Below are 27,798 nucleotides of genomic sequence, written 5' to 3'. Positions count from 1 at the left end.
CTGAGTCTTAGTCTGGGTCTGATTGTAATTCTGTGGGTGTGAGATGTGGGTCTCGGTTTGGGTGAGGGTCTGGGTCTGGGCGTGATGTGGGTCTGCGTTTCTGTGTGGGTCTCGGTCTGTGTGGGGGTCGGGGTCTGGGTGTCTGGGTGTGAGTGTGGGTGTGGGTCTGGGTGTGGTTGTGGGTCTGGGTCTGTGTGGGGGTCTGGATCTGAGACTTGGTGTAGGTCCTGGTCTGAATCTGGTTCTGGGTCTGGATCTGGATGCGGGTCTGTGTGTGGGTGTGGTTGCGGTTCTGGGTCTGGATGTGGGTCTGGTCTTTTGTGGGTTTGGGTCTGGGTGTGGGTGTGGGTCTGGGTCTCTGTGTGGGTCGGGGTCTGGGTGTGTGTCTGGGTGTGGGTTTGGGTGTTGCTCTGCGTCTGGGTGTGTCTCTGGGTGTGGGTCTGGGTGAAGGTCTGGGTCTGTGTCTGGGTTTTGGTCTGGGTGTAGATGTGGTTTTGGGTGTGGGTCTGGTCTGTGTAAGGGTCTGGGTGAGGGTCTGTGCGTGATGTGGGTGTGGGTGTGAATCTGGCTGTGAGTCTGGGTCTGGGTGTGAGTCTGGGTGTGGGTGTGGGTCTGGGTCTCTGTGTGGATCGGGGTCTGGGTGTGTGTCTGGGTGTGGGTTTGGGTGTTGCTCTGCGTCTGGGTGTGTCTCTGGGTGTGGGTCTGGGTGAAGGTCTGGGTCTGTGTCTGGGTTTTGGTCTGGGTGTGGATGTGGTTCTGGGTGTGGGTCTGGTCTGTGTAAGGGTCTGGGTGAGGGTCTGTGTGTGATGTGGGTGTGGGTGTGAATCTGGCTGTGAGTCTGGGTCTGGGTGTGTGTCTGGGTCTGTGTCTGGGTCTAGGTGTGGCTCTGGGTGTGGGTGTGGGTCTGGGTGTAGGTCTGGGTCTGGGAGTGGGTCTGGTCTGTATAAGGGTCTGGGTGTGGGAGTGAGTCTGGTTGTGGGTCTGGGTGTGAGTCTGGGTCTGAGTCTGGGTCTGGGTGTGAGGTGTGGGTCTGGGTTTGGGTGAGGGTCTGGGTGTGGTTCTGTGTATGAGTCTTAGTCTGGGTCTGATTGTAGGTCTGTGTCTGGGTCTGGTTGTGGGTCTGCGTGTGGGTCCGGGTGTGGGTCTGAGTGTGGCTGTGGGTCTGGGTCTGGGTCTGATGTGAGTCTGGCTCTGGGTGTGAGTCTGGGTCTGGGTGTGAGTCTGGGACTGGATCTGGGTGCAGTTCTGTGTGTGGGTCTGAGTCTGGGTGTGAGTCTGGGTCTGGGTGTGGGTCTGTGTGTGGGTGTGGGTCTGGATGTGGGGGTGGAACTGGGTGTGGGTGTCAGTCTGGGCCTAGGTGTGGGTGTGGGTGTGGCTGTGGCTGTGGGTCTGAGTCTGGGTGTGGGTCTGGGACTGTGTGTGAGTCTGGGCCTGGGTCTGGGTGTGATGTGGGTCTGGGTTTGTGTATGGGTCTGGGTCTGTGTTTGGGTCGGGGTCTGGGTGTGTGTCTGGGTGTGAGTCTGGGTGTGGGTCTGTGTCTGGGTGTGGGTGTGTGTCTGGGTGCGTGTCTGGGTGCGTGTCTGGGTGTGGGTCTGGGTGTGGGTCTGCGTCTGGGTGTAGGTCTGGGAGTGGGTCTGTGTCTGGTTGTGGGTCTGTGTGTGGGTGTGATTCTGGGTGTGAGTCTGGGTCTGGGTCTGGGTGTGAGTTGTGGGTTTGGATGTGGGTCTGGGTGTGTGTCTGTGTCTGTGTGTGGGTCTGGGCTGGGTGTGTGTCTGGGTGTGGGTCTGGCTGTGGGTCTGCATCATGGTGTCGGTCTGGTTCTGTGTCTGAGTGTGGGTGTGGGTGTACGTCTGTGTCTGGGTGTGGGTGTCGGTCTGCGTGTGGGTCTGGGTGTGGGTCTGACTGTGGGTCTGGGTCTGGGTCTGGGTGTGAGTCTGGCTCTGGGTGTGGGTGTCGGTCTGGCTCTGGGTGTGGGTGTGGCTGTAGGTCTGGGTCTGGGAGTGGGTCTGGGTCGGTGTCTGGGTCTGTGTCTGGGTGTGAGTCTGGCTCGGCGTGTGGGTCTGGGTGTAGGTCTAGGTGTGGGTGTGGGTCTGCGTCTGGGTGTAGGTCTGGGTCTGGGAGTGTGTCTGGGTCTGGGAGTGTGTCTGGGTCTGTGTCTGGTTTTTGGTCTGGGTGTGGGTTTTGTCTGTGTAAGGGTGTGGGTGTGGGTCTGGTTGTGTGTCTGGGTGTGGGTCTGGGTGTGGGTCTGCGTCTGGGTGTAGGTCTGGGTCTGGGAGTGGGTCTGTGTCTGTGTCTGAGTCTGGGTGCGGGTCTGGCTGTGGGTCTGTGTCAGGGTGTGGATCTGGTTATGGGTCTGTGTCTGGGTGTGGGTGTGGGTGTGGGTCTGGGTGTGAGTCTGGGTGTGGGTGTGAGTCTGGGTCTGGGTGTGAGTCTGGTTGTGGGTGTGGGTCTGGATGTGGGGCTGGTGTGGATCTGGGACTGGGTGGATGTCTGTGTCTGGGTGTGTGGGTCTGGGTGTGGGTCTGGGTCTGTGTGTGGGTCTGGGCCTGGGTCTGGGTGTGATGTGGGTCTGAGTTTGGGTGTGGGTGTGGGTTTGGGTGTGGGTCTGGGTGTGGGTCTGTGTCTGGGTCTGGGTGTGAGGTGTGGGTCTGTGTTTGGGTGAGGGTCTAAGTCTGGGTGTGATGTCGGTCTGAGTTTTGGTGTGGGTGTGGGTCTGTGTGTGGGCCTGCGTCTGGGACTTGGTGTGAGTCCTGGTCTGGATCTGGTTCTGGGTCTGGGTCTGGATCTGGGTGTGGGTCTGGGTGTGGGTGTGGTTGCTGTTCTGGGTCTGGATGTGGGTCTGGTCTGGTTGTGGGTTTGGGTCTGGGTGTGAGTCTGCGTCTGGGTGTGAGTCTGGGTCTGGGTGTGAGTCTGGGTGTGGGTGTGGGTCTGGGTCTGTGTGTGGGTCGGGGTCTGGGTGTGTGTCTGGGTGTGGGTCTGGGTGTTGGTCTGCGTCTGGGTGTGGGTCTGGGTCTGTGTCTGGGTTTTGGTCTGGGTGTAGATGTGGTTCTGGGTGTGGGTCTGGTCTGAGTCTGGGTGAGGGTCTGTGTGTGGGTCTGGGTCTGTGGGTGGGTCTGGGTCTGGGTGTGTGTCAGGTGTGGGTCTGCGTCAGGGTGTGGGTGTGGTTCTGTGTCTGGGTGTGGGTGTGGGTGTGGGTGAGAGTCTGGATGTGGGTCTGCGTGTGGGTCTGGGGGTGGGTGTGGGTCTGAGTGTGGGTGTGCGTCTGGGTCTGAGTCTGGGTGTGAGTCTGGCTCTGGGTGTGGGTCTGGATGTGGGTGTGGGTCTGGGTGTGGGTGTGGGTGTCGGTCTGGGTCTGGGTTTGGGTCTGGGTCTGGGTGACGCTCTGCGTCTGGGTGTAGGTCTGGGAGTGGGTCTGGGTCTGTGTCTGGGTTTTGGTCTGGGTGTGGGTGTGGTTCTGGGTGTGGGTCTGGTCTGTGTAAGGGTCTGGGTGTGGGTGTGGGTCTGGTTGTGTGTCTGGGTGTGGGTCTGGGTGTGGGCCTGCGTCTGGGTGTAGGTCTGGGTCTGGGAGTGTGTCTGTCTGTGTCTGAGTCTGGGTGTGGGTCTGGCTGTGGGTCTGCGTCAGGGTGTGGATCTGGTTCTGGGTCTGTGTCTGTGTCTGTGTGTGGGTCTGGGTGTGGGTCTGGGTTTGGGTTTGGGTGTGGGTGTGGTTGTGGGTCTGGGTCTGGGTGTGAGTCTGGGTCTGGGTGTGGGTCTGGGTCTGGGTGGGAGTCTGGGTGTGGGTGTGGGTCTGGGACTGGGTGTAGGTCTGTGTCTGGGTCTGGGTGTGAGGTGTGGTTCTGGGTTTGGGTGAGGGTCTGGGTCTGGGTGTGATGTCGGTCTGGGTTTGTGTGTAGGTCTGGTCTGTGTGGGGGTCGGGGTCTGGGTGTGGGTCTGGGTCCGTGTCTGGGCCTGGGTCTGGGTGTAGGTCTGCGTGTGGTTTTGGGTGTTGGTCTGGGTCTGGTTTGTGTCTGGGTGAGGGTCTGGCTGTGGGTCTGCGACTGGGTGTGGGTGTGGGTGTGGGTCTGGGACTGGGTGTCGGTGTGGGTGTGAGTCTGGGTCTGGGTGTGAGCCTGGGTGTGGGTGTGGGTCTGGGTCTGTGTGTGGGTCGGGGTCTGGGTGTGTGTCTGGGTGTGGGTTTGGGTGTGGGTCTGCGTCTGTGTCTGGGTTTTGACATGGGTGTGGGTGTGGTTCTGGTTGTGGGTCTGGTCTGTGTAAGGGCCTGGGTGAGGGTCTGCGTGTGATGTGGGTGTGGGTGTGAGTCTGGGTCTGGGTGTGTGTCTGGGTGTGGGTGTGGGTCTGGGTCTCTGTGTGGGTCGGGGTCTGGGTGTGTGTCTGGGTGTGGGTTTGGGTGTTGCTCTGCGTCTGGGTGTGTCTCTGGGTGTGGGTCTGGGTGAAGGTCTGGGTCTGTGTCTGGGTTTTGGTCTGGGTGTAGATGTGGTTTTGGGTGTGGGTCTGGTCTGTGTAAGGGTCTGGGTGAGGGTCTGTGTGTGATGTGGGTGTGGGTGTGAATCTGGCTGTGAGTCTGGGTCTGGTTGTGTGTCTGGGTCTGTGTCTGGGTCTAGGTGTGGCTCTGGGTGTGGGTGTGGGTCTGGGTGTAGGTCTGGGTCTGGGAGTGGGTCTGGTCTGTATAAGGGTCTGGGTGTGGGAGTGAGTCTGGTTGTGGGTCTGGGTGTGAGTCTGGGTCTGAGTCTGGGTCTGGGTGTGAGGTGTGGGTCTGGGTTTGGGTGAGGGTCTGGGTGTGGTTCTGTGTATGAGTCTTAGTCTGGGTCTGATTGTAGGTCTGTGTCTGGGTCTGGTTGTGGGTCTGCGTGTGGGTCCGGGTGTGGGTCTGAGTGTGGCTGTGGGTCTGGGTCTGGGTCTGATGTGAGTCTGGCTCTGGGTGTGAGTCTGGGTCTGGGTGTGAGTCTGGGACTGGATCTGGGTGCAGTTCTGTGTGTGGGTCTGAGTCTGGGTGTGAGTCTGGGTCTGGGTGTGGGTCTGTGTGTGGGTGTGCGTCTGGATGTGGGGGTGGAACTGGGTGTGGGTGTCAGTCTGGGCCTAGGTGTGGGTGTGGGTGTGGCTGTGGCTGTGGGTCTGAGTCTGGGTGTGGGTCTGGGACTGTGTGTGAGTCTGGGCCTGGGTCTGGGTGTGATGTGGGTCTGGGTTTGTGTATGGGTCTGGGTCTGTGTTTGGGTCGGGGTCTGGGTGTGTGTCTGGGTGTGAGTCTGGGTGTGGGTCTGTGTCTGGGTGTGGGTGTGTGTCTGGGTGCGTGTCTGGGTGTGGGTCTGGGTGTGGGTCTGCGTCTGGGTGTAGGTCTGGGAGTGGGTCTGTGTCTGGTTGTGGGTCTGTGTGTGGGTGTGATTCTGGGTGTGAGTCTGGGTCTGGGTCTGGGTGTGAGTTGTGGGTTTGGATGTGGGTCTGGGTGTGTGTCTGTGTCTGTGTGTGGGTCTGGGCTGGGTGTGTGTCTGGGTGTGGGTCTGGCTGTGGGTCTGCATCATGGTGTCGGTCTGGTTCTGTGTCTGAGTGTGGGTGTGGGTGTACGTCTGTGTCTGGGTGTGGGTGTCGGTCTGCGTGTGGGTCTGGGTGTGGGTCTGACTGTGGGTCTGGGTCTGGGTCTGGGTGTGAGTCTGGCTCTGGGTGTGGGTGTCGGTCTGGCTCTGGGTGTGGGTGTGGCTGTAGGTCTGGGTCTGGGAGTGGGTCTGGGTCGGTGTCTGGGTCTGTGTCTGGGTGTGAGTCTGGCTCGGCGTGTGGGTCTGGGTGTAGGTCTAGGTGTGGGTGTGGGTCTGCGTCTGGGTGTAGGTCTGGGTCTGGGAGTGTGTCTGGGTCTGGGAGTGTGTCTGGGTCTGTGTCTGGTTTTTGGTCTGGGTGTGGGTTTTGTCTGTGTAAGGGTGTGGGTGTGGGTCTGGTTGTGTGTCTGGGTGTGGGTCTGGGTGTGGGTCTGCGTCTGGGTGTAGGTCTGGGTCTGGGAGTGGGTCTGTGTCTGTGTCTGAGTCTGGGTGCGGGTCTGGCTGTGGGTCTGTGTCAGGGTGTGGATCTGGTTATGGGTCTGTGTCTGGGTGTGGGTGTGGGTGTGGGTCTGGGTGTGAGTCTGGGTGTGGGTGTGAGTCTGGGTCTGGGTGTGAGTCTGGTTGTGGGTGTGGGTCTGGATGTGGGGCTGGTGTGGATCTGGGACTGGGTGGATGTCTGTGTCTGGGTGTGTGGGTCTGGGTGTGGGTCTGGGTCTGTGTGTGGGTCTGGGCCTGGGTCTGGGTGTGATGTGGGTCTGAGTTTGGGTGTGGGTGTGGGTTTGGGTGTGGGTCTGGGTGTGGGTCTGTGTCTGGGTCTGGGTGTGAGGTGTGGGTCTGTGTTTGGGTGAGGGTCTGAGTCTGGGTGTGATGTCGGTCTGAGTTTGGGTGTGGGTGTGGGTGTGGGTCTGTGTGTGGGCCTGCGTCTGGGACTTGGTGTGAGTCCTGGTCTGGATCTGGTTCTGGGTCTGGGTCTGGATCTGGGTGTGGGTCTGGGTGTGGGTGTGGTTGCTGTTCTGGGTCTGGATGTGGGTCTGGTCTGGTTGTGGGTTTGGGTCTGGGTGTGAGTCTGCGTCTGGGTGTGAGTCTGGGTCTGGGTGTGAGTCTGGGTGTGGGTGTGGGTCTGGGTCTGTGTGTGGGTCGGGGTCTGGGTGTGTGTCTGGGTGTGGGTCTGGGTGTTGGTCTGCGTCTGGGTGTGGGTCTGGGTCTGTGTCTGGGTTTTGGTCTGGGTGTAGATGTGGTTCTGGGTGTGGGTCTGGTCTGAGTCTGGGTGAGGGTCTGTGTGTGGGTCTGGGTCTGTGGGTGGGTCTGGGTCTGGGTGTGTGTCGGGTGTGGGTCTGCGTCAGGGTGTGGGTGTGGTTCTGTGTCTGGGTGTGGGTGTGGGTGTGGGTGAGAGTCTGGATGTGGGTCTGCGTGTGGGTCTGGGGGTGGGTGTGGGTCTGAGTGTGGGTGTGCGTCTGGGTCTGAGTCTGGGTGTGAGTCTGGCTCTGGGTGTGGGTCTGGATGTGGGTGTGGGTCTGGGTGTGGGTGTGGGTGTCGGTCTGGGTCTGGGTTTGGGTCTGGGTCTGGGTGACGCTCTGCGTCTGGGTGTAGGTCTGGGAGTGGGTCTGGGTCTGTGTCTGGGTTTTGGTCTGGGTGTGGGTGTGGTTCTGGGTGTGGGTCTGGTCTGTGTAAGGGTCTGGGTGTGGGTGTGGGTCTGGTTGTGTGTCTGGGTGTAGGTCTGGGTCTGGGAGTGTGTCTGTCTGTGTCTGAGTCTGGGTGTGGGTCTGGCTGTGGGTCTGCGTCAGGGTGTGGATCTGGTTCTGGGTCTGTGTCTGGGTGTGGGTCTGGGTGTGGGTCTGGGTTTGGGTTTGGGTGTGGTTGTGGGTCTGGGTCTGGGTGTGAGTCTGGGTCTGGGTGTGGGTCTGGGTCTGGGTGGGAGTCTGTGTGTGGGTGTGGGTCTGGGATTGGGTGTAGGTCTGTGTCTGGGTCTGGGTGTGAGGTGTGGTTCTGGGTTTGGGTGAGGGTCTGGTTGTGTGTCTGGGTGTAGGTCTGGGTCTGGGAGTGTGTCTGTCTGTGTCTGAGTCTGGGTGTGGGTCTGGCTGTGGGTCTGCGTCAGGGTGTGGATCTGGTTCTGGGTCTGTGTCTGTGTGTGGGTGTGGTTGTGGGTCTGGGTCTGGGTGTGAGTCTGGGTCTGGGTGTGGGTCTGGGTGTGGGTCTGTGTCTGAGTCTGGGTGTGGGTCTGTGTGTGGGTCTGTATCTGTGTGTGTGCCTGGGTCTGGGTGTGTGCCTGGGTGTGGGTCTGGCTGTGGGTCTGCGTCAGGGTGTGGGTCTTGTTCTGTGTCTGTGTGTGGGTTTGTGTGTGGATGAGATTCTGGATGTGCGTCTGCATGTGTGTCTGGGTGTGGGTGTGTGTCTGAGTGTGGGTGTGCGTCTGGGTCTGGGTCTGGATGTGAGTCTGGCTCTGGGTGTGGGTCTGGATGTGGGTGTGGGTCTGGGTGTGGGTGTGGGTGCCGGTCTGGGTCTGGGTGTGGGTCTGGGTGTAGGCCTGGGTCTGGGTGTGGGTCTGCGTCTGGGTGTAGATCTGGGTCTGGGAGCGGGACTGTGTCTGGGTTTTGGTCTGGGTGTGGGTGTGGTTCTGGGTGTGGGTCTAGTCTGTGTAAGGGTCTGCATGTGGGTGTGGGTCTGGTTGTGTGTCTGGGTGTGGGTCTGGGTGTGGGTCTGTGTCTGTGTGTGTGTCTGGGTGTGGGTCTGGTTGCGGGTCTGCGTCTGGGTGTTGGTCTGTGTCTGGGTGTGGGTCTGGGTCTGTGTCTAGGTCTGGGTCTGTGTCTGGGTCTGGGTGTGGCTCTGGGTGTGGGTGTGGGTCTGGGTGTAGTTCTGGGTCTGGGAGTGGGTCTGGTCTGTGTAAGGGTCAGGTTTTGTGTGTGGGTCTGGTTGTGGGTCTGGGTGTGAGTCTGAGTCTGGGTCTGGGTGTGGGTGTGGGTCTGGGTGTAGGTCTGGGTGTGGGTGTGGGCCTGGCTGTAGGTCTGGATCTGGGAGTGGGCCTGGTCTGTGTAAGGGTCTGGGTGTGGTTCTGGGTTTGGGTGTGGGTCTGGGTGTGGCTCTGTGTCTGATTCTGGGTGTGGGTCTGGGTGTGGGTCTGTGTGTGGGTCTGGGTCTGTGTGTGGGTCTGGCTGTTGGTCTGCGTCAGGGTGTGGGTCTGGTTCTGTGTCTGGGTGTGATGTGGGTGTGAGTCTGGTTGTAAGTCTTAGTCTGGGTCTGGGTGTAGTTCTGTGTCTGGGTCTGAGTGTACGTCTGTCTGGGTCTGGGTGTGAGTCTGGGTCTGGGCGTAGGTCTGGGTTTGGTTGTGAGTCTTGGTCTGTGTGTGGGTCTGGATGTGGGTGTGGGTCTGGGTTTGGGTGTAGGTCTGGGTTTGGGTGTAGGTCTGGGTGCGGGTCTGGGTCTATGTGTGGTTCTAGGTGTAGGTCTGGGTCTGGCTGTGAGTCCGCGTCTGGGTGTGGGTGTGGGTGTTGTTCTGTGTCTGGGTGTGTGTCTGGGTCTGGGTGTAGGTCTGGGCCTAGGTGTGGGTCTGGGTCTGTGTCTAGGTCTGGGCCTGTGTCTGGGTGTGAGGCGTGGGTCTGGGTTTGTGTGTGGGTCTGGGTCTGGGTGTGGGTCTGGGTGTTGGTTTGGGTGTTGGTCTGGGTCTGGGTTTGTGTCTGGGTGTGGGTTTGGCTGTGGGTCTGCGACTGGGTGTGGGTGTGGGTCTGGGACTGGGTGCGGGCCTGGGTCTGGGTGTGGGTCTGGGTCTGGGTGTGGGTCTGGTCTAGGTGTGGGTCTGGCTGTGGGTGTGGGTCTGGGTCTGGGTCTGGGTCTGGGTGTGGGTCTGGGTCTGGGTGTGTTTCTGGGTGTTTGTGTGAGTCTGGGTTTGATTCTGGGTCTGGGTATAGGTCTGTGTCTGGGTCTGGGTCTGCGTATGGGTCTGGGTGTGATTCTGGGTCTGGGTGCGGGTCTGTGTGTGGGTGTGGGTGTGGATCTGGGTGTGAGTCTGTGTCTGGGTCTGTGTCTGGGTGTGTGTCTGGGTGTGGGTCTGGGTCTGGGTGTTGGTCTGGGTCTGGGTGTGGATCTGATTGTGTGTCTGAGTCTGGGTGTGGGTCTGGTTCTGGGTCTGGGTCTGTGTGTGGGTCTGGGTGTGGGTGTGGGTCTGGGTCTGTGTGTGGGTCTGGGCCTGGGTCTGGGTGTGATGTGGGTCTGGGTGTGATGTGGGTCTGGGTTTGGGTGTGGGTCTGGGTCTGTGTGTGGGTCAGGGTCTGGGTGTCTGGGTGTGAGTGTGGGTGTGGGTCTGGGTGTGGGTGTGGGTCTGGTCTGTGTGTGATGTTGGTCTGGGTTTGTGTGTGGGCCTGGGTCTGAGTCTGGGTCTGGGTGTGAGGTGTGGGTCTGGGTTTGGGTGTGGGTCTGGGTGTGGTTCTGTGTCTGAGTCTTAGTCTGGGTCTGATTGTAATTCTGTGGGTGTGAGATGTGGGTCTCGGTTTGGGTGAGGGTCTGGGTCTGGGCGTGATGTGGGTCTGCGTTTCTGTGTGGGTCTCGGTCTGTGTGGGGGTCGGGGTCTGGGTGTCTGGGTGTGAGTGTGGGTGTGGGTCTGGGTGTGGTTGTGGGTCTGGGTCTGTGTGTGGGTCTGGATCTGAGACTTGGTGTGGGTCCTGGTCTGAATCTGGTTCTGGGTCTGGATCTGGATGCGGGTCTGTGTGTGGGTGTGGTTGCGGTTCTGGGTCTGGATGTGGGTCTGGTCTTTTGTGGGTTTGGGTCTGGGTGTGGGTGTGGGTCTGGGTCTCTGTGTGGGTCGGGGTCTGGGTGTGTGTCTGGGTGTGGGTTTGGGTGTTGCTCTGCGTCTGGGTGTGTCTCTGGGTGTGGGTCTGGGTGAAGGTCTGGGTCTGTGTCTGGGTTTTGGTCTGGGTGTGGATGTGGTTCTGGGTGTGGGTCTGGTCTGTGTAAGGGTCTGGGTGAGGGTCTGTGTGTGATGTGGGTGTGGGTGTGAATCTGGCTGTGAGTCTGGGTCTGGGTGTGTGTCTGGGTCTGTGTCTGGGTCTAGGTGTGGCTCTGGGTGTGGGTGTGGGTCTGGGTGTAGGTCTGGGTCTGGGAGTGGGTCTGGTCTGTATAAGGGTCTGGGTGTGGGAGTGAGTCTGGTTGTGGGTCTGGGTGTGAGTCTGGGTCTGAGTCTGGGTCTGGGTGTGAGGTGTGGGTCTGGGTTTGGGTGAGGGACTGGGTGTGGTTCTGTGTATGAGTCTTAGTCTGGGTCTGATTGTAGGTCTGTGTCTGGGTCTGGTTGTGGGTCTGCGTGTGGGTCCGGGAGTGGGTCTGTGTGTGGCTGTGGGTCTGGGTCTGGGTCTGATGTGAGTCTGGCTCTGGGTGTGAGTCTGGGTCTGGGTGTGAGTCTGGGACTGGATCTGGGTGCAGTTCTGTGTGTGGGTCTGAGTCTGGGTGTGAGTCTGGGTCTGGGTGTGGGTCTGTGTGTGGGTGTGGGTCTGGATGTGGGGGTGGAACTGGGTGTGGGTGTCAGTCTGGGCCTAGGTGTGGGTGTGGGTGTGGCTGTGGCTGTGGGTCTGAGTCTGGGTGTGGGTCTGGGACTGTGTGTGAGTCTGGGCCTGGGTCTGGGTGTGATGTGGGTCTGGGTTTGTGTATGGGTCTGGGTCTGTGTTTGGGTCGGGGTCTGGGTGTGTGTCTGGGTGTGAGTCTGGGTGTGGGTCTGTGTCTGGGTGTGGGTGTGTGTCTGGGTGCGTGTCTGGGTGTGGGTCTGGGTGTGGGTCTGCGTCTGGGTGTAGGTCTGGGAGTGGGTCTGTGTCTGGTTGTGGGTCTGTGTGTGGGTGTGATTCTGGGTGTGAGTCTGGGTCTGGGTCTGGGTGTGAGTTGTGGGTTTGGATGTGGGTCTGGGTGTGTGTCTGTGTCTGTGTGTGGGTCTGGGCTGGGTGTGTGTCTGGGTGTGGGTCTGGCTGTGGGTCTGCATCATGGTGTCGGTCTGGTTCTGTGTCTGAGTGTGGGTGTGGGTGTACGTCTGTGTCTGGGTGTGGGTGTCGGTCTGCGTGTGGGTCTGGGTGTGGGTCTGACTGTGGGTCTGGGTCTGGGTCTGGGTGTGAGTCTGGCTCTGGGTGTGGGTGTCGGTCTGGCTCTGGGTGTGGGTGTGGCTGTAGGTCTGGGTCTGGGAGTGGGTCTGGGTCGGTGTCTGGGTCTGTGTCTGGGTGTGAGTCTGGCTCGGCGTGTGGGTCTGGGTGTAGGTCTAGGTGTGGGTGTGGGTCTGCGTCTGGGTGTAGGTCTGGGTCTGGGAGTGTGTCTGGGTCTGGGAGTGTGTCTGGGTCTGTGTCTGGTTTTTGGTCTGGGTGTGGGTTTTGTCTGTGTAAGGGTGTGGGTGTGGGTCTGGTTGTGTGTCTGGGTGTGGGTCTGGGTGTGGGTCTGCGTCTGGGTGTAGGTCTGGGTCTGGGAGTGGGTCTGTGTCTGTGTCTGAGTCTGGGTGCGGGTCTGGCTGTGGGTCTGTGTCAGGGTGTGGATCTGGTTATGGGTCTGTGTCTGGGTGTGGGTGTGGGTCTGGGTGTGAGTCTGGGTGTGGGTGTGAGTCTGGGTCTGGGTGTGAGTCTGGTTGTGGGTGTGGGTCTGGATGTGGGGCTGGTGTGGATCTGGGACTGGGTGGATGTCTGTGTCTGGGTGTGTGGGTCTGGGTGTGGGTCTGGGTCTGTGTGTGGGTCTGGGCCTGGGTCTGGGTGTGATGTGGGTCTGAGTTTGGGTGTGGGTGTGGGTTTGGGTGTGGGTCTGGGTGTGGGTCTGTGTCTGGGTCTGGGTGTGAGGTGTGGGTCTGTGTTTGGGTGAGGGTCTGAGTCTGGGTGTGATGTCGGTCTGAGTTTGGGTGTGGGTGTGGGTGTGGGTCTGTGTGTGGGCCTGCGTCTGGGACTTGGTGTGAGTCCTGGTCTGGATCTGGTTCTGGGTCTGGGTCTGGATCTGGGTGTGGGTCTGGGTGTGGGTGTGGTTCTGTGTCTGGGTGTGGGTGTGGGTGTGGGTGAGAGTCTGGATGTGGGTCTGCGTGTGGGTCTGGGGGTGGGTGTGGGTCTGAGTGTGGGTGTGCGTCTGGGTCTGAGTCTGGGTGTGAGTCTGGCTCTGGGTATGGGTCTGGATGTGGGTGTGGGTCTGGGTGTGGGTGTGGGTGTCGGTCTGGGTCTGGGTTTGGGTCTGGGTCTGGGTGACGCTCTGCGTCTGGGTGTAGGTCTGGGAGTGGGTCTGGGTCTGTGTCTGGGTTTTGGTCTGGGTGTGGGTGTGGTTCTGGGTGTGGGTCTGGTCTGTGTAAGGGTCTGGGTGTGGGTGTGGGTCTGGTTGTGTGTCTGGGTGTGGGTCTGGGTGTGGGCCTGCGTCTGGGTGTAGGTCTGGGTCTGGGAGTGTGTCTGTCTGTGTCTGAGTCTGGGTGTGGGTCTGGCTGTGGGTCTGCGTCAGGGTGTGGATCTGGTTCTGGGTCTGTGTCTGTGTGTGGGTCTGGGTGTGTGTCTGGGTTTGGGTTTGGGTGTGGGTGTGGTTGTGGGTCTGGGTCTGGGTGTGAGTCTGGGTCTGGGTGTGGGTCTGGGTCTGGGTGGGAGTCTGGGTGTGGGTGTGGGTCTGGGACTGGGTGTAGGTCTGTGTCTGGGTCTGGGTGTGAGGTGTGGTTCTGGGTTTGGGTGAGGGTCTGGGTCTGGGTGTGATGTCGGTCTGGGTTTGTGTGTAGGTCTGGTCTGTGTGGGGGTCGGAGTCTGGGTGTGGGTCTGGGTCCGTGTCTGGGCCTGGGTCTGGGTGTAGGTCTGCGTGTGGTTTTGGGTGTTGGTCTGGGTCTGGTTTGTGTCTGGGTGAGGGTCTGGCTGTGGGTCTGCGACTGGGTGTGGGTGTGGGTGTGGGTCTGGGACTGGGTGTCGGTGTGGGTGTGAGTCTGGGTCTGGGTGTGAGTCTGGGTGTGGGTGTGGGTCTGGGTCTGTGTGTGGGTCGGGGTCTGGGTGTGTGTCTGGGTGTGGGTTTGGGTGTGGGTCTGCGTCTGTGTCTGGGTTTTGACATGGGTGTGGGTGTGGTTCTGGTTGTGGGTCTGGTCTGTGTAAGGGCCTGGGTGAGGGTCTGCGTGTGATGTGGGTGTGGGTGTGAGTCTGGGTCTGGGTGTGTGTCTGGGTCTGGGTCTGTGTCTGGGCCTGGGTTTGGCTCTGGGTGTGGGTGTGGCTCTGGGTGTAGGTCTGGGTCTGGGAGTGGGTCTGGTCTGTGTAAGGGTCTGGTGTGTGTGTGGGTCTGATTGTGGGTCTGGGTGTGAGTCTGGGTCTGAGTTTGTGTCTGGGTGTGAGGTGTGGGTCTAGGTTTGGGTGTGGGTCTGGTTGTGGCTCTGTGTCTGAGTCTGGGTGTGGGTCTGGGTGTGGGTCTGTGTGTGGGTCTGGGTCTGTGTGTGGGTCTGGCTGTGGGTCTTCGCCAGGTTGTGGGTCTGGTTCTGTGTCCGAGTGTGATGTGGGTGTGGGTGTGAGTCTGGTTGTAAGTCTTAGTCTGGGTCTGGGAGTAGGTCTGTGTCTGTGTCTGGGTGTGGGTCTGCGTGTGGGTCTGGGTGTGGGTGTGGGTCTGGCTCTGGGTGTGAGTCTGGCACTGGGTGTGAGTCTGGGTATGGGTGTGGGTCTGGGTGTGGGTGTTTGTGTCAGTCTGGGTCTGGGTATAGGTCTGGGCGTGGGTTTGTGTTTGATGTGGGTCTGGGTTTAGGTTTGGTTCTGGGTGTGAGGTGTGGGTCTGTTTCTGGGTGTGGGTCTGGGTGTGAGTCTGGGTCTGGGTCTGGGCCTGGGTGTGAGGTGTAGGTTTGGGTCTGGGTGTGGGTCTGCGTATGTGTCTGGGTCTGGGTGTGAGTCTGGGTCTGGGTGCGGGCCTGTGTGTGTGTGGGTCTGAGTCTTGATGTGGGTCTGGGTTTAGGTCTGGGTGTGGGTCTGTGTCTGGGTGTGGGTGTGGGTCTGGGTCTGGGTGTTAGTCTGGGTTTGGGTGTGGGTCTGGGTCTGATTGTGGGTCTTGGTCTATGTGTGGTTCTAGGTGTAGGTCTGGGTCAGGCTCTGAGTCTGTGTCTGGGTGTGGGTGTGGGTGTTGTTCTGTGTCTGGGTGTGTGTCTGAGTGTGTGTCTGGGTCTGGATGTGGGTCTGGATGTGGGTCTGGTTTTGGGTTTGGGTCTGGGTCTGGGTGTGGTTCTTGGTCTATGTGTGGTTCTAGGTGTAGGTCTGGGTCTGGCTGTGAGTCTGTGTCTGGGTGTGGGTGTTGTTCTGTGTCTGGGTGTGTGTCTGGGTGTGTGTCTGGGTCTGGGTGTGGGTGTGGGTCTGGGTCTGGGTCAGGGCCTGGGTCTGGTTGTTTGTGTGAGTCTGGGTGTGATTCTGGGTCTGGGTCTGGGTATAGGTCTGTGTCTGGTTCTGGGTCTGGGTCTGCATATGGGTCTGGGTCTGGGTGTGAGTCTGGGTCTGGGTGCGGGTCTGTGTGTGCGTGTGGGTCTGGGTGTGGGTCTGTGTCTGGGTGTGTGTCTGCGTGTGGATCTGGGTGTAGGTCTGGGTGTGGGTCTGCGTGTGGGTCTGGGTCTGGGTGTGAGTCTGGGTCTGGGCGTGGGTCTGGGTTTGGTTCTGAGTCTTGGTCTGGGTGTGGGTCTGGATGTGGGTGTGGGTTTGAGAGTAGGTCTGGGTGTGGGTCTGGGTCTATGTGTGGTTCAAGGTGTAGGTCTGGGTCTGGCTGTGAGTCTGCGTCTTGGTGTGGGTGTGGGTGTTCTGTGTCTGGGTGTGTGTCTGGGTCTGGGTGTAGTTCTGGGTCTGGGTGTGGGTCTGGGTCTGGGTCTGTTTCTGGGCCTGGGTCTGGGTGTGAGGCGTGGGTCTGGGTTTGTTTGTGGGTGTGGGTCTGGGTGTGGGTCTGGGTGGGGGTTTGGGTGTTGGTCTGGGTCTGGGTTTGTGTCTGGGTGTGGGTCTGGCTGTGGGTCTGCGACTGGGTGTGGGTGTGGGTCTGGGACTGGGTGTGGGTGTGGGTCTGGGACTGGGTGTGGGTGTGGGTCTGGGCCTGGGTCTGGATGTGGGTCTGGGTCTGGGTGTGGGTGTGGGTCTGGGACTGGGTGTGGGTCTGGGTGTGGGTGTGGGTGTGGGTGTGGGTGTGGGTGTCGGTCTGGGTCTGGGTGTGGGTCTGGGTGTAGGTCTCGGTCTGGGTGTGGGTCTGCGTCTGGGTGTAGGTCTGGGTCTTGGAGTGGGTCTGGGTCTGTGTCTGGGTTTTGGTCTGGGTGTGGGTGTGGTTCTGGGTGTGGGTCTGGTCTGTGTAAGGGTCTGGGTGTGGTTCTGGGTTTGGGTGTGTGTCTGGGTGTGGCTCTGTGTCTGATTCTGGGTGTGGGTCTGGGTGTGGGTCTGTGTGTGGGTCTGGGTCTGTGTGTGGGTCTGGCTGTTGGTCTGCGTCAGGGTGTGGGTCTGGTTCTGTGTCTGGGTGTGATGTGGGTGTGAGTCTGGTTGTAAGTCTTAGTCTGGGTCTGGGTGTAGTTCTGTGTCTGGGTCTGAGTGTACGTCTGTCTGGGTCTGGGTGTGAGTCTGGGTCTGGGCGTAGGTCTGGGTTTGGTTGTGAGTCTTGGTCTGTGTGTGGGTCTGGATGTGGGTGTGGGTCTGGGTTTGGGTGTAGGTCTGGGTTTGGGTGTAGGTCTGGGTGCGGGTCTGGGTCTATGTGGTTCTAGGTGTAGGTCTGGGTCTGGCTGTGAGTCCGCGTCTGGGTGTGGGTGTGGGTGTTGTTCTGTGTCTGGGTGTGTGTCTGGGTCTGGGTGTAGGTCTGGGCCTAGGTGTGGGTCTGGGTCTGTGTCTAGGTCTGGGCCTGTGTCTGGGTGTGAGGCGTGGGTCTGGGTTTGTGTGTGGGTCTGGGTCTGGGTGTGGGTCTGGGTGTTGGTTTGGGTGTTGGTCTGGGTCTGGGTTTGTGTCTGGGTGTGGGTTTGGCTGTGGGTCTGCGACTGGGTGTGGGTGTGGGTCTGGGACTGGGTGCGGGCCTGGGTCTGGGTGTGGGTCTGGGTCTGGGTGTGGGTCTGGTCTAGGTGTGGGTCTGGCTGTGGGTGTGGGTCTGGGTGTGGGTCTGGGTGTGGGACTGGGTCTGGGTGTGTTTCTGGGTGTTTGTGTGAGTCTGGGTTTGATTCTGGGTCTGGGTCTGGGTATAGGTCTGTGTCTGGGTCTGGGTCTGCGTATGGGTCTGGGTCTGGGTGCGGGTCTGTGTGTGGGTGTGGGTGTGGATCTGGGTGTGAGTCTGTGTCTGGGTCTGTGTCTGGGTGTGTGTCTGGGTGTGGGTCTGGGTCTGGGTGTTGGTCTGGGTCTGGGTGTGGATCTGATTGTGTGTCTGAGTCTGGGTGTGGGTCTGGTTCTGGGTCTGGGTCTGTGTGTGGGTCTGGGTGTGGGTGTGGGTCTGGGTCTGTGTGTGGGTCTGGGCCTGGGTCTGGGTGTGATGTGGGTCTGGGTGTGATGTGGGTCTGGGTTTGGGTGTGGGTCTGGGTCTGTGTGTGGGTCAGGGTCTGGGTGTCTGGGTGTGAGTGTGGGTGTGGGTCTGGGTGTGGGTGTGGGTCTGGTCTGTGTGTGATGTTGGTCTGGGTTTGTGTGTGGGCCTGGGTCTGAGTCTGGGTCTGGGTGTGAGGTGTGGGTCTGGGTTTGGGTGTGGGTCTGGGTGTGGTTCTGTGTCTGAGTCTTAGTCTGGGTCTGATTGTAATTCTGTGGGTGTGAGATGTGGGTCTCGGTTTGGGTGAGGGTCTGGGTCTGGGCGTGATGTGGGTCTGCGTTTCTGTGTGGGTCTCGGTCTGTGTGGGGGTCGGGGTCTGGGTGTCTGGGTGTGAGTGTGGGTGTGGGTCTGGGTGTGGTTGTGGGTCTGGGTCTGTGTGTGGGTCTGGATCTGAGACTTGGTGTGGGTCCTGGTCTGAATCTGGTTCTGGGTCTGGATCTGGATGCGGGTCTGTGTGTGGGTGTGGTTGCGGTTCTGGGTCTGGACGTGGGTCTGGTCTTTTGTGGGTTTGGGTCTGGGTGTGAGTCTGGGTCTGGGTGTGAGTCTGGGTGTGGGTGTGGGTCTGGGTCTCTGTGTGGGTCGGGGTCTGGGTGTGTGTCTGGGTGTGGGTTTGGGTGTTGCTCTGCGTCTGGGTGTGTCTCTGGGTGTGGGTCTGGGTGAAGGTCTGGGTCTGTGTCTGGGTTTTGGTCTGGGTGTGGATGTGGTTCTGGGTGTGGGTCTGGTCTGTGTAAGGGTCTGGGTGAGGGTCTGTGTGTGATGTGGGTGTGGGTGTGAATCTGGCTGTGAGTCTGGGTCTGGGTGTGTGTCTGGGTCTGTGTCTGGGTCTAGGTGTGGCTCTGGGTGTGGGTGTGGGTCTGGGTGTAGGTCTGGGTCTGGGAGTGGGTCTGGTCTGTATAAGGGTCTGGGTGTGGGAGTGAGTCTGGTTGTGGGTCTGGGTGTGAGTCTGGGTCTGAGTCTGGGTCTGGGTGTGAGGTGTGGGTCTGGGTTTGGGTGAGGGTCTGGGTGTGGTTCTGTGTATGAGTCTTAGTCTGGGTCTGATTGTAGGTCTGTGTCTGGGTCTGGTTGTGGGTCTGCGTGTGGGTCCGGGTGTGGGTCTGAGTGTGGCTGTGGGTCTGGGTCTGGGTCTGATGTGAGTCTGGCTCTGGGTGTGAGTCTGGGTCTGGGTGTGAGTCTGGGACTGGATCTGGGTGCAGTTCTGTGTGTGGGTCTGAGTCTGGGTGTGAGTCTGGGTCTGGGTGTGGGTCTGTGTGTGGGTGTGCGTCTGGATGTGGGGGTGGAACTGGGTGTGGGTGTCAGTCTGGGCCTAGGTGTGGGTGTGGGTGTGGCTGTGGCTGTGGGTCTGAGTCTGGGTGTGGGTCTGGGACTGTGTGTGAGTCTGGGCCTGGGTCTGGGTGTGATGTGGGTCTGGGTTTGTGTATGGGTCTGGGTCTGTGTTTGGGTCGGGGTCTGGGTGTGTGTCTGGGTGTGAGTCTGGGTGTGGGTCTGTGTCTGGGTGTGGGTGTGTGTCTGGGTGCGTGTCTGGGTGCGTGTCTGGGTGTGGGTCTGGGTGTGGGTCTGCATCTGGGTGTAGGTCTGGGAGTGGGTCTGTGTCTGGTTGTGGGTCTGTGTGTGGGTGTGATTCTGGGTGTGAGTCTGGGTCTGGGTCTGGGTGTGAGTTGTGGGTTTGGATGTGGGTCTGGGTGTGTGTCTGTGTCTGTGTGTGGGTCTGGGCTGGGTGTGTGTCTGGGTGTGGGTCTGGCTGTGGGTCTGCATCATGGTGTCGGTCTGGTTCTGTGTCTGAGTGTGGGTGTGGGTGTACGTCTGTGTCTGGGTGTGGGTGTCGGTCTGCGTGTGGGTCTGGGTGTGGGTCTGACTGTGGGTCTGGGTCTGGGTCTGGGTGTGAGTCTGGCTCTGGGTGTGGGTGTCGGTCTGGCTCTGGGTGTGGGTGTGGCTGTAGGTCTGGGTCTGGGAGTGGGTCTGGGTCGGTGTCTGGGTCTGTGTCTGGGTGTGAGTCTGGCTCGGCGTGTGGGTCTGGGTGTAGGTCTAGGTGTGGGTGTGGGTCTGCGTCTGGGTGTAGGTCTGGGTCTGGGAGTGTGTCTGGGTCTGGGAGTGTGTCTGGGTCTGTGTCTGGTTTTTGGTCTGGGTGTGGGTTTTGTCTGTGTAAGGGTGTGGGTGTGGGTCTGGTTGTGTGTCTGGGTGTGGGTCTGGGTGTGGGTCTGCGTCTGGGTGTAGGTCTGGGTCTGGGAGTGGGTCTGTGTCTGTGTCTGAGTCTGGGTGCGGGTCTGGCTGTGGGTCTGTGTCAGGGTGTGGATCTGGTTATGGGTCTGTGTCTGGGTGTGGGTGTGGGTGTGGGTCTGGGTGTGAGTCTGGGTGTGGGTGTGAGTCTGGGTCTGGGTGTGAGTCTGGTTGTGGGTGTGGGTCTGGATGTGGGGCTGGTGTGGATCTGGGACTGGGTGGATGTCTGTGTCTGGGTGTGTGGGTCTGGGTGTGGGTCTGGGTCTGTGTGTTGGTCTGGGCCTGGGTCTGGGTGTGATGTGGGTCTGAGTTTGGGTGTGGGTGTGGGTTTGGGTGTGGGTCTGGGTGTGGGTCTGTGTCTGGGTCTGGGTGTGAGGTGTGGGTCTGTGTTTGGGTGAGGGTCTGAGTCTGGGTGTGATGTCGGTCTGAGTTTGGGTGTGGGTGTGGGTGTGGGTCTGTGTGTGGGCCTGCGTCTGGGACTTGGTGTGAGTCCTGGTCTGGATCTGGTTCTGGGTCTGGGTCTGGATCTGGGTGTGGGTCTGGGTGTGGGTGTGGTTGCTGTTCTGGGTCTGGATTAGGGTCTGGTCTGGTTGTGGGTTTGGGTCTGGGTGTGAGTCTGCGTCTGGGTGTGAGTCTGGGTCTGGGTGTGAGTCTGGGTGTGGGTGTGGGTCTGGGTCTGTGTGTGGGTCGGGGTCTGGGTGTGTGTCTGGGTGTGGGTCTGGGTGTTGGTCTGCGTCTGGGTGTGGGTCTGGGTCTGTGTCTGGGTTTTGGTCTGGGTGTAGATGTGGTTCTGGGTGTGGGTCTGGTCTGAGTCTGGGTGAGGGTCTGTGTGTGGGTCTGGGTCTGTGGGTGGGTCTGGGTCTGGGTGTGTGTCGGGTGTGGGTCTGCGTCAGGGTGTGGGTGTGGTTCTGTGTCTGGGTGTGGGTGTGGGTGTGGGTGAGAGTCTGGATGTGGGTCTGCGTGTGGGTCTGGGGGTGGGTGTGGGTCTGAGTGTGGGTGTGCGTCTGGGTCTGAGTCGGGGTGTGAGTCTGGCTCTGGGTGTGGGTCTGGATGTGGGTGTGGGTCTGGGTGTGGGTGTGGGTGTCGGTCTGGGTCTGGGTTTGGGTCTGGGTCTGGGTGACGCTCTGCGTCTGGGTGTAGGTCTGGGAGTGGGTCTGGGTCTGTGTCTGGGTTTTGGTCTGGGTGTGGGTGTGGTTCTGGGTGTGGGTCTGGTCTGTGTAAGGGTCTGGGTGTGGGTGTGGGTCTGGTTGTGTGTCTGGGTGTAGGTCTGGGTCTGGGAGTGTGTCTGTCTGTGTCTGAGTCTGGGTGTGGGTCTGGCTGTGGGTCTGCGTCAGGGTGTGGATCTGGTTCTGGGTCTGTGTCTGTGTGTGGGTCTGGGTGTGGGTTTGGGTTTGGGTGTGGGTGTGGTTGTGGGTCTGGGTCTGGGTGTGAGTCTGGGTCTGGGTGTGGGTCTGGGTCTGGGTGGGAGTCTGGGTGTGGGTGTGGGTCTGGGACTGGGTGTAGGTCTGTGTCTGGGTCTGGGTGTGAGGTGTGGTTCTGGGTTTGGGTGAGGGTCTGGGTCTGGGTGTGATGTCGGTCTGGGTTTGTGTGTAGGTCTGGTCTGTGTGGGGGTCGGGGTCTGGGTGTGGGTCTGGGTCCGTGTCTGGGCCTGGGTCTGGGTGTAGGTCTGCGTGTGGTTTTGGGTGTTGGTCTGGGTCTGGTTTGTGTCTGGGTGAGGGTCTGGCTGTGGGTCTGCGACTGGGTGTGGGTGTGGGTGTGGGTCTGGGACTGGGTGTCGGTGTGGGTGTGAGTCTGGGTCTGGGTGTGAGTCTGGGTGTGGGTGTGGGTCTGGGTCTGTGTGTGGGTCGGGGTCTGGGTGTGTGTCTGGGTGTGGGTTTGGGTGTGGGTCTGCGTCTGTGTCTGGGTTTTGACATGGGTGTGGGTGTGGTTCTGGTTGTGGGTCTGGTCTGTGTAAGGGCCTGGGTGAGGGTCTGCGTGTGATGTGGGTGTGGGTGTGAGTCTGGGTCTGGGTGTGTGTCTGGGTCTGTGTCTGTGTCTGGGCCTGGGTGTGGCTCTGGGTGTGGGTGTGGCTCTGGGTGTAGGTCTGGGTCTGGGAGTGGGTCTGGTCTGTGTAAGGGTCTGGTGTGTGTGTGGGTCTGATTGTGGGTCTGGGTGTGAGTCTGGGTCTGAGTTTGTGTCTGGGTGTGAGGTGTGGGTCTAGGTTTGGGTGTGGGTCTGGTTGTGGCTCTGTGTCTGAGTCTGGGTGTGGGTCTGGGTGTGGGTCTGTGTGTGGGTCTGGGTCTGTGTGTGGGTCTGGCTGTGGGTCTTCGCCAGGTTGTGGGTCTGGTTCTGTGTCCGAGTGTGATGTGGGTGTGGGTGTGAGTCTGGTTGTAAGTCTTAGTCTGGGTCTGGGAGTAGGTCTGTGTCTGTGTCTGGGTGTGGGTCTGCGTGTGGGTCTGGGTGTGGGTCTGGATGTGGGTGTGGGTCTGGCTCTGGGTGTGAGTCTGGCACTGGGTGTGAGTCTGGGTATGGGTGTGGGTCTGGGTGTGGGTGTTTGTGTCAGTCTGGGTCTGGGTATAGGTCTGGGCGTGGGTTTGTGTTTGATGTGGGTCTGGGTTTAGGTTTGGTTCTGGGTGTGAGGTGTGGGTCTGTTTCTGGGTGTGGGTCTGGGTGTGAGTCTGGGTCTGGGTCTGGGCCTGGGTGTGAGGTGTAGGTTTGGGTCTGGGTGTGGGTCTGCGTATGTGTCTGGGTCTGGGTGTGAGTCTGGGTCTGGGTGCGGGCCTGTGTGTGTGTGGGTCTGAGTCTTGATGTGGGTCTGGGTTTAGGTCTGGGTGTGGGTCTGTGTCTGGGTGTGGGTGTGGGTCTGGGTCTGGGTGTTAGTCTGGGTTTGGGTGTGGGTCTGGGTCTGATTGTGGGTCTTGGTCTATGTGTGGTTCTAGGTGTAGGTCTGGGTCAGGCTCTGAGTCTGTGTCTGGGTGTGGGTGTGGGTGTTGTTCTGTGTCTGGGTGTGTGTCTGAGTGTGTGTCTGGGTCTGGATGTGGGTCTGGATGTGGGTCTGGGTTTGGGTTTGGGTCTGGGTGTGGTTCTTGGTCTATGTGTGGTTCTAGGTGTAGGTCTGGGTCTGGCTGTGAGTCTGTGTCTGGGTGTGGGTGTTGTTCTGTGTCTGGGTGTGTGTCTGGGTGTGTGTCTGGGTCTGGGTGTGGGTGTGGGTCTGGGTCTGGGTCAGGGCCTGGGTCTGGTTGTTTGTGTGAGTCTGGGTGTGATTCTGGGTCTGGGTCTGGGTATAGGTCTGTGTCTGGTTCTGGGTCTGGGTCTGCATATGGGTCTGGGTCTGGGTGTGAGTCTGGGTCTGGGTGCGGGTCTGTGTGTGCGTGTGGGTCTGGGTGTGGGTCTGTGTCTGGGTGTGTGTCTGCGTGTGGATCTGGGTGTAGGTCTGGGTGTGGGTCTGCGTGTGGGTCTGGGTCTGGGTGTGAGTCTGGGTCTGGGCGTGGGTCTGGGTTTGGTTCTGAGTCTTGGTCTGGGTGTGGGTCTGGATGTGGGTGTGGGTTTGAGAGTAGGTCTGGGTGTGGGTCTGGGTCTATGTGTGGTTCAAGGTGTAGGTCTGGGTCTGGCTGTGAGTCTGCGTCTTGGTGTGGGTGTGGGTGTTGTTCTGTGTCTGGGTGTGTGTCTGGGTCTGGGTGTAGTTCTGGGTCTGGGTGTGGGTCTGGGTCTGGGTCTGTTTCTGGGCCTGGGTCTGGGTGTGAGGCGTGGGTCTGGGTTTGTTTGTGGGTGTGGGTCTGGGTGTAGGTCTGGGTGGGGGTTTGGGTGTTGGTCTGGGTCTGGGTTTGTGTTTGGGTGTGGGTCTGGCTGTGGGTCTGCGACTGGGTGTGGGTGTGGGTCTGGGACTGGGTGTGGGTGTGGGTCTGGGACTGGGTGTGGGTGTGGGTCTGAGCCTGGGTCTGGATGTGGGTCTGGGTGTGGGTGTGGGTCTGGGACTGGGTGTGGGTCTGGGTGTGGGTGTGGGTGTGGGTGTGGGTGTGGGTCTGGGTGTAGGTCTCGGTCTGGGTGTGGGTCTGCGTCTGGGTGTAGGTCTGGGTCTTGGAGTGGGTCTGGGTCTGTGTCTGGGTTTTGGTCTGGGTGTGGGTGTGGTTCTGGGTGTGGGTCTGGTCTGTGTAAGGGTCTGGGTGTGGATGTGGGTATGGTTGTGTGTCTGGGTGTGGGTCTGGGTGTGGGTCTGCGTCTGGGTGTATGTCTGGGTCTGGGAGTGTGTCTGTGTCTGTGTCTGTGTCTGGGTGTGGGTCTGGTTCTGGGTCTGTGTCTGTGTGTGGGTCTGGGTGTGGGTCTGGGTGTGGGTGTGGGTCTGGGTCTGGGCCTGGGTCTGGGTCTGGTTCTGGGTCTGTGTCTGTGTGTGGGTCTGGGTGTGGGTCTGGGTTTGGGGGTGGGTGTGGGTCTGTGACTGGGTGTAGGTCTGTGTCTGGGTGTGTGCCTGGGTGTGGGTCTGTGTCTGAGTCTGGGTGTGGGTCTGGTTCTGGGTCTGGGTCTGTGTGTGGGTGTGGGTGTGGGTCTGGGTCTGTGTGTGGGTCTGGGCCTGGGTCTGGGTGTGATGTGGGTCTGAGTTTGGGTGTGGGTCTGGGTTTGGTTGTGGGTCTGGGTGTGGGTCTGTGTCTGGGTCTGGGTGTGAGGTGTGGGTCTGGTTTTGGGTGAGGGTCTGGGTGTGGTGTCGGTCTGGGTTTGTGTGTGGGTCTGGGTCTGTGTGGGGGTCGGGGTCTGGGTGTCTGTGTGTGAGTGTGGGTGTGGGCCTGGGTGTGGGTGTGGGTCTGGGTCTGTGTGTGGATCTGGGTCTGGGACTTGGTGTGGGTCCTGGTCTGGATCTGGTTCTGGGTCTGGGTCTGGATCTGGGTGCGGGACTGGGTGTGGGAGTGGTTGCGGTTCTGGGTCATGGATCTGGGCCTGGTCTGGTTGTGGGTTGGGTCCTGGGTGTGAGTCTGGGTCAGGGTGTGAGTCTGGGTCTGGGTGTGAGTCTGGGTGTAGGTGTGGGTCTGGGCCTGTGTGTGGGTCGGTTTCTGGGTGTATGTCTGGGTGTGGGTCTGGGTGTTGGTCTGCGTCTGGGTCTGGGTCTGGGTCTGGGTGTGTGTCTGGGTGTGGGTCTGGGTGTGGGTCTGGGTCTGTGTCTGGGTTTTGGTCTGGGTGTGGATGTGGTTCCGGGTGTGGGTCTGGTCTGTGTAAGGGTATGGTTGAGGGTCTGGGTCTGATTGTGGGCCTGGGTGTGAGTCTTGGTCTGAGTCTGGGTCTGGGTGTGAGGTGTGGGTCTGGGTTTGGGTCTTCGCCAGGGTGTGGGTCTGGTTCTGTGTCTGGGTGTGATGTGTGTGTGGGTGTGAGTCTGGTTTTCAGTCTTAGTCTGGGTCTGGGTGTGGGTCTGTGTCTGGGTCTGGGTGTGGGTCTGCGTGTGGGTGTGGGTGTGGGTCTGGGTCTGGGTGTGAGTCTGGCTCTGGGTGTGAGTCTGGGTGTGGGTGTGGGTCTGGGTGTGAGTGTGGGTGTCGGTCTGGGTCTGGGTGTGGGTCTGGGTTTAGGTCTGGGCCTGGGTCTGTGTTTGATGTGGGTCTGGGTTTAGGTGTGGGTCTGGGTGTGAGGTGTGGGTCTGTGTCTGGGTGTGGGTCTGGGTGTGCGTCTGAGTCTGTGTCTGGGTCTGGGTGTGAGGTGTAGATTTGGGTCTGGGTGTGGGTCTGCGTATGGGTCTGGGTGTGGGTGTGAGTCTGGGTCTGGGTGCGGGTCTGTGTGGGTGTGGGTCTGAGTCTTGATGTGGGTCTGGGTTTAGGTCTGGGTCTGGGTGTGGGTCTGTGTCTGGGTCTGAGTGTGGGTGTGGGTCTGGGTGTTAGTCTGGATCTAGGCGTGGGTCTGGGTCTGGGTGTCAGTCTGGATCTGGGTGTGGGTCTGGGTCTGGGTGTGGGTCAGGATGTGGGTGTGTGTCTGGGTGTAGGTCTGCGTCTGAGTGTGGGTCTGTGTCTGGGTCTGTGTCTGGGTCTGTGTCTGGGTGTGGGTCTGGGTGTGGGTCTGCGTCTGGGTGTAGGTCTGTCTGTGTCTGGGTGTGTGTCTGGGTCTGGGTGTAGGTCTGGGTCTGGGTGTGGGTCTGTGTCTGGGTCTGGGTCTGGGTGTGAGGGGGTTTTGGGTTTAAACATACATAGAAACATAGAAGATAGGAGCAGGAGTAGGCCATTCGGCCCTTCGAGCCTGCTCCGCCATTCAACGAGATCATGGCTGATCATCTAAACCCTAGCACCCGGTCCATACACCGACAGCCATCCCACCCAAGCCCTATCCCCGTAACCCCATAACCCCACATATTTAATCCCCCCTAACACTAAGGGCCAATTTTTATCATGGCCAATCAACCTAACCCGCACATCTTTGGAATGTGTGCACAAACCGGAGCACCCGGAGAAAACCCACGCAAACAATACAATACAATAATACAAATCGCTTTATTGGCATGATAAGGTACATCTTATGTTGCCAAAGCATCAAAATACATTTATGGTTGAACACATAAACGCGGTTCCATTCATACAGTGTATAAACAGGTATATCCCTGAGTTTATAAATATATTTTCGCCTTGTTTATATATACTCTTGTCTTAGTTTACTGGTTGTCCCTCTGTTCATGGCAAGCTGTAACATAGTGTGCCGCCAGTGTTACACAGCTTCTCTCCTCCCCCAGTAGGAATGGGAGTTTTTGGTTGTCAGTCAGATTTCTGAATTCAGGGCATATTTGTGAGAATTTTTGATAGAAATTCTCTCTGATGCCCTGATATTTTCCGCAGGATGTGAGGAAGTGCATCTCTGTCTCCACCACTCCCTGACTGCAGTGAGAGCATATCCTGTCTTCTCTTGGCAGCCTGGTCTGCCTGTGTCTGCCTTTTTCGATCGCTAGGCTATGTTCGCTAAGTCTGTACCTTGTCAAGGTTCTTCTCAGTTTGTTATCCTTTACCATGGTCAGGTAATCAGCTATGTTGTATTGTCTGTTTAGGGCCAAGTAGCAATTGAGTTTGCTTTGGGTTTTTGTTGTTTCTGCCCAATATGTCAGATATTTTTCCTTTTGCTTAGCGACGATTGTGTTGGGTCGAATTCTTTGTGTTACCCTGTCACTGTCCTGGGGCTGGTTATTGTTAGTATTGTTATTAGTTACTTTATTGAGTCCCAGGACTAGTTGACTGAGGGTATTCTTCTTTATGGTCAGCTCTTGGCATTTCAGGGCGTCGTAGTGATAGCATTGGGGGTTGCTCATTTGTAGGTGATTCCAAAATTTGGTGGCTCTTTTTTGGATAGTGATTATTAATGGGTATTGGCCTAGTTCCGCCCTGCATGCGTTGTTTACTGTTTTCCTTTGAGTCCGGAGGATACTTTTACAGAATTCCGCATGTAGGATCTCAATTGGGTGTTTGTCCCATTTTGCAAAATCTTGTTGTGTTAGTGGTCCCCAGACCTCACTGCAAACACGGGGAGAATGTGCAAACTCCACACAGACAGTCACCCGAGGCCGGATTTGAACTCGGGTCCTTGGCGCTGTGAGGCAACAGTGCTAACCACTATGCCACCGTGTGTGGGACTGGGTCTGGGTGTGGGTCTGGGTGTTGGTATTGGTGTTGGTCTGGGTCTGGGTTTGTGTCTGGGTGTGGGTTTGGCTGTTGGTCTGCGACTGGGTCTGGGTGTGGGTCTGGGACTGGGTGTGGGTCTGGGTCTGGGCTCTGGTCTGGGTGTGGGTCTGGGTCTGGGTGTGGGTCTGGGTCTGGGTGTGGGTCTGTGTCTGGGTGTGTGTCTGGGTGTGGCTCTGGTTGTGGGTGTGGGTCTGGGTGTAGTTCTGGGTCTGGGAGTGGGTCTGGTCTGTGTAAGGGTCAGGTTTTGTGTGTGGGTCTGGTTGTGGGTCTGGGTGTGAGTCTGAGTCTGGGTCTGGGTCTGGGTGTGGGTCTGGGTGTAGGTCTGGGTGTGGGTGTGGGCCTGGATGTAGGTCTGGGTCTGGGAGTGGGTCTGGTCTGTGTAAGGGTCTGGGTGTGGTTTTGGGTTTGGGTGTGGGTCTGGGTGTGGCTCTGTGTCTGATTCTGGGTGTGGTTCTAGGTGTAGGTCTGGGTCTGGCTGTGAGTCTGCGTCTGGGTGTGGGTGTGGGTGTTGTTCTGTGTCTGGGTGTGTGTCTGGGTCTGGGTGTAGGTCTGGGCCTGGGTGTGGGTCTGGGTCTGTGTCTGGGTCTGGGCCTGTGTCTGGGTGTGAGGCGTGGGTCTGGGTTTGTGTGTGGGTCTGGGTCTGGGTGTGGGTCTGGGTGTTGGTTTGGGTGTTGGTCTGGGTCTGGGTTTGTGTCTGGGTGTGGGTTTGGCTGTGGGTCTGCGACTGGGTGTGGGTGTGGGTGTGGGTCTGGGACTGGGTGTGGGTCTGGGTCTGGGTGTGGGTCTGGGTCTGGGTGTGGGTCTGGTCTAGGTGTGGGTCTGGCTGTGGGTGTGGGTCTGGGTCTGGGTCTGGGTGTGGGTCTGGGTCTGGGTGTGTGTCTGGGTGTTTGTGTGAGTCTGGGTTTGATTCTGGGTCTGGGTCTGGGTATAGGTCTGTGTCTGGGTCTGGGTCTGCGTATGGGTCTGGGTGTGATTCTGGGTCTGGGTGCGGGTCTGTGTGTGGG

This window comes from Somniosus microcephalus, chromosome 11, assembly GCF_052327205.1.
Source record: "Somniosus microcephalus isolate GS21.2 chromosome 11, FLI_Smic_1.0, whole genome shotgun sequence".
Classification (NCBI taxonomy): domain Eukaryota; kingdom Metazoa; phylum Chordata; class Chondrichthyes; order Squaliformes; family Somniosidae; genus Somniosus; species Somniosus microcephalus.
This window is presented reverse-complemented; position numbering follows the sequence as displayed.